Here is a 5,000-nt window from a genome sequence, read left to right as displayed (position 1 = left end):
CCCCCCCCACCCCGGCTGCTATTTCCTCCTCTGGACCAACGCCTCTTCTTCTCAGGTGTCACCCTGTGCCAACCAAGTGGCGGTGGGTGCCACCGACGCCTGGCTGCCCACCGCCCTCCCGAACCGCCAAGGCCGAAGGAAAGGATGGTACGATACCCAGCTGCCCCCGGATGAGCGAACGGGACCCCCCCCAAACGCCTCTGGAACCTTCTGCCCTGAACCGGTGGGTTTTCGGTGCAGAAAGGAGAAGCGTTGTGACGTGGGGCGGCAACGGCTCAAATTGTGTTTTGTGTGTGGTTTTTTTCTTTTTTGCAGTGAACGCAAAACGTCAGGGAAGGGCTGGGCGAATCAAAAGAGGAAATGCCCGTTTTCTCACTTCTTGAGTTCGCTAAAAAAGAAAAGAAAATTTCCCTCCCCGAGATTTATTTAGAGTAAAAAGTCACGTTCTCCAAACCGGCCTTTCGTTGCAGGTGCAAAGCGGACAGCTGGCATGGACTCTGTGTATGCTCAGAGGCATGGAAAGCGCGCACGCACCCCCTCTGCTTGGGGGGTGAAAACGGAGAGCTGGAAAAAAACAGGGGGGGAAAAAAAGAAAAGAAAAAAAACAAAACAAGGAAAATATAAAGGGGTCATTTAAGGAGACGTTAAGGAGGATTTAACGTTTCCTGTTTGTTGAGAATTTGGCAAACAGGGAGTGGCGCTTTTCTCCTTGAAGTGCTGCTACTTTTCTGCTTGCGGGGAGCTGGTTTTTCTAATGTGGACCCTCCTTCCCTGAATTTAAAGGGGCTCACTTGCTGGAGAACTATAGTTAAGGAGACGGGGAGGTTAAATATTCCCTGCTCATTGAAAGTGAGGCACTTTTGGCCTTGAAGGGCTACATTTCTGCTTGCGGGGAGCTGGTTTTTCAAGATGGACCCTCCTTTTTCTGAATTAATGGGGTCTCAATTGCTGAAAAACAATAGTAAAGAGATAGAGGGGACAAATATTCCCTGCTCATTGAAAGTTAGGCCCTTTTCTCCTTGAAGGGCTACATTTCTGCTTGCGGGGAGCTGGTTTTTCAAGATGGACCCTCCTTTTTCTGAATTAATGGGGTCTCAATTGCTGAAAAACAATAGTAAAGAGACAGGGAGAACAAAAATTCCCTGCTCATTGAAAGTTAGGCCCTTTTCTCCTTGAAGGGCTACATTTCTGCTTGCGGGGTGATGTCTTTTCAAGATGGACCCTCCCTTTTCTGAATTAATGGGGGTCTCCCATGCTGAAGAACGATAGAAAGGAGATGGTAAGGCCAAACATTCCCTGCCCATTGAAAGTTAGGCACTTTTGTCCTTGAAGTGCTGCTTTTCTGCTTGCGGGGAGATGTTTTTTTCAAGATGGACCCTCCTTCTCTGAATTAAAGGGGTCTCACTTGCTGGAGAACAACAATAAGGAGACAGGGAGGGCAAACATTCCTGGCTCATTGGAATATTTGGCTCTTTTCTCCTTGAAATGCTACTTTTCTGCTTGCGGGGAGACGGTTTTTCAAGGTGTGCCCTCCCATTTTTGAATTAATGGGGTCTCACTTGCTGAAGAACTATAGTTAGGGAGACAGGGAGGCTAAATATTCCCTGCTCATTGAAAGTGAGGCATTTTTGGCCTTGAAGGGCTACATTTCTGCTTGCAGGGAGATGGTTTTTCAAGATGGAAACTCGTTCTCTGAATTAAAGGGGTCTCACTTGCTGGAGAACAATAATAAGGAGACAGGGAGGGCAAACATTCCTAGCTCATTGAATATTTGGCTCTTTTCTCCTTGAAATGCTACTTTTCTGCTTGCGGGGAGACGGTTTTTCAAGGTATGCCCTCCCATTTTTGAATTAATGGGGTCTCATTTGCTGAAGAACTATAGTTAAGGAGACAGGGAGGCTAAATATTCCCTGCTCATTGAAAGTTAGGCATTTTTGGCCTTGAAGGGCTACATTTCTGCTTGCGGGGAGATGGTTTTTCAAGATGGACCCTCCTTCTCTGAATTAAAGGGGTCTCACTTGCTGGAGAACAATAATAAGGAGACAGGGAGGGCAAACATTCCTAGCTCATTGAATATTTGGCTCTTTTCTCCTTGAAATGCTACTTTTCTGCTTGCGGGGAGACGGTTTTTCAAGGTATGCCCTCCCATTTTTGAATTAATGGGGTCTCACTTGCTGAAGAACTATAGTTAAGGAGATGGGGAGGCTAAATATTCCCTGCTCATTGAAAGTTAGGCATTTTTGGCCTTGAAGGGCTACATTTCTGCTTGCGGGGAGATGGTTTTTCAAGATGGACCCTCCTTCTCTGAATTAAAGGGGTCTCACTTGCTGGAGAACAATAATAAGGAGACAGGGAGGGCAAACATTCCTAGCTCATTGAATATTTGGCTCTTTTCTCCTTGAAATGCTACTTTTCTGCTTGCGGGGAGACGGTTTTTCAAGGTATGCCCTCCCATTTTTGAATTAATGGGGTCTCACTTGCTGAAGAACTATAGTTAGGGAGACGGGGAGGCTAAACATTCCCTGCTCATTGAAAGTTAGGCATTTTTGGCCTTGAAGGGCTACATTTCTGCTTGCGGGGAGATGGTTTTTCAAGATGGAAACTCGTTCTCTGAATTAAAGGGGTCTCAATTGCCGGAGAACAATAGAACAATGCATAGCAAATACTGTTTTTTCCCCTCCGTTCTCTGCCAGCCCCTCAGCCGGTGCCACAGTGTCACGATGCTATTTCGGGTCTGGCACAACCACAATTCACACCTCCGCCACCATCACCTGGCTGGGGAAAAACAGCAACACACCAGCGCGTGTTTCGCACCCGTCACCCCCAACTGACTGCCTCGCTCGGCCTGCAGCAAAAATTACATGGTATTCCTCGATTTACGACCCGCCAGGGAGCCTGCAATTCCTCGTTGCTAAGCGAGACGTTCCTTAAGCGAGTTTTTCAGGATCTTTCTTGCCACCCTTGTTAAAGTTCAGAAATTACTAATCCGGTCGTTAAGCGAATCTTGCTTCCTCCCCCCCCCCCCGGTCGATGTGGCTTGTGAGAAGGTCGCAAAAGGGGATCAGACACACCGTCGTAAGTATGAAACCATCGGCCAAGCCTCTGAATTTTGATCGGCTGATCGTGTTACAAAGACCCCCAAAACGCCTTTTACAATCATAAATCTATTTTTTTTTCCAGCGCCGTTGTAACTTTGGAAGGTCATTAAATGAGCCATCGTAAGCCGAGGACTACCCCGTAATCCGTTCTCTCTTTATTATTTCGTGTTTATTTCTTGATTTTTGCAAAAAGACATACTGGAGACCCCGTAGCCCAGATGAGGAGACCGAAATTTCGGGGATAAAATGGGGTTGTTTTAATGTTTTTAATGACGAAACTGTATTTCGTCGCTCTGCAAACTCTGCATTTTCATAGGGCTGTCTGGGTGGAAATTCCCCGCAGGTAGACAGCTAGCAAGTCCAGGAAAATAGTTCATTTTTCGATCGCATTGACACCCACTTCCGCCGGAAACACACGCCAAACCACAGATCTGAGGTGGGTTTTCCGGAAGGCAGCCGAGACAGAACCTACATTAAACCACGATGCTCAGGATGATGGATGATCTCCCCAAATGTTTGGGGTGTCTAGGGTACCCCTTAGTCCTTCCCCTCGAACCCCAAACCTACCTGCAAACCCAACCAGCTTGCAGTCGGCACCCATCTCTCTCCAAACACATCCTGGTTTAAACACCTTTTGGCTGAAGGTGGCATTAAACCACGATGCTCAGGATGATGGATGTCTCCCCAAACTTTTGGGGTGTCTAGGCTACCCCTTAATCCTTCCCCTCAAACCCCAAACCTGCCTGCAAAGCCAACCAGCTTGCAGTCGGCACCCGTCTCTCTCCAAACACATCCTGGTTTAAACACCTTTTGGCTGAAGGTGGCATTAAACCACGATGCTCAGGATGATGGATGTCTCCCCAAACTTTTGGGGTGTCTAGGCTACCCCTTAATCCTTCCCCTCAAACCCCAAACCTGCCTGCAAAGCCAACCAGCTTGCAGTCGGCACCCGTCTCTCTCCAAACACATCCTGGTTTAAACACCTTTTGGCTGAAGGTGGCATTAAACCACGATGCTCAGGATGATGGATGTCTCCCCAAACTTTTGGGGTGTCTAGGCTACCCCTTAATCCTTCCCTTCGAACCCCAAACCTGCCTGCAAAGCCAACCAGTTTGCAGTCGGCACCCATCTCTCTCCAAACACATCCTGGTTTACACGCCTTAGCGCACACAAAGCCACAATTTTACTCCGATCCCGGCTTACGGCTGATCTGCACGCTCCCCCTGCGAGGGAGGCCAGTCTGCAACAGACTTCATTTTTTTTTTTTTAAACGAAAAAATACATTTTAACCTAGAGGCTCTTCAGCTGCGTTGCACGGGAAGGATAAAAACGCTTCTTAAAACTAATAAAATTTTTATTTCTGCCAAAAAAAAACCCCACGAACCGACATTCGCACGCCAAACTCGGTTTGGAGGGGGTTTTTTTTTGCACACGCCGGGAGCGGATTCAGCCAAAACGACAGTCGGACGCGGTGCAGATTTTGCAAAAAGGGTTTTTTTTTTTTTGCTAGCAAAAATTGATTTTTTTTAAAGCCCGGAGGGTCATTTACAGTCCAGGTTGGCCCATCCGGAAACTGGATGAAAAACCAGGAAGTTTTATCCGGTAAAAGTGAAAGTAAAGGAAAACTACGTGTCACCATATGACGGATGGGTGTGTAAGAGAGAGAGTGGGGGGGGGTACTAGATGTAGAGGCCGCCCCCTCCCCACCTCTCCCGCGTGTGCAAACCGTGATTACAACGACCGTAATCGAGCCCAAAATGTCTTGTCGGTCAGCGAAACATTTAAGGGAGTTATGCTCTTTCCTGCCACCATCGTTAAGTGAAGTAGCAACGGTTGTTAAGTGAATCTAGGCTAAAGGACGATCTAAAACGGCACAACGTCAAAGGAAAATAGGCACGGGGA

The 5,000-nt window shown here is 47.5% G+C and overlaps 1 protein-coding gene across 1 annotated transcript in view; it reads right to left on the bottom strand.

The window, feature by feature from the left end:
* DENND4B (DENN domain containing 4B) overlaps nucleotides 1-5,000 on the bottom strand; it is a 31,698-nt gene that overhangs the window by 24,387 nt on the left and 2,311 nt on the right. The window lies entirely within an intron of this gene.

Source organism: Pituophis catenifer, unplaced genomic scaffold (genome assembly GCF_029215685.1).
Source record: "Pituophis catenifer annectens isolate HBS135680 unplaced genomic scaffold, rPitCat1.0.hap2 SCAF_10, whole genome shotgun sequence".
NCBI lineage: Eukaryota > Metazoa > Chordata > Lepidosauria > Squamata > Colubridae > Pituophis > Pituophis catenifer.
This window is presented reverse-complemented; position numbering and strand designations above follow the sequence as displayed.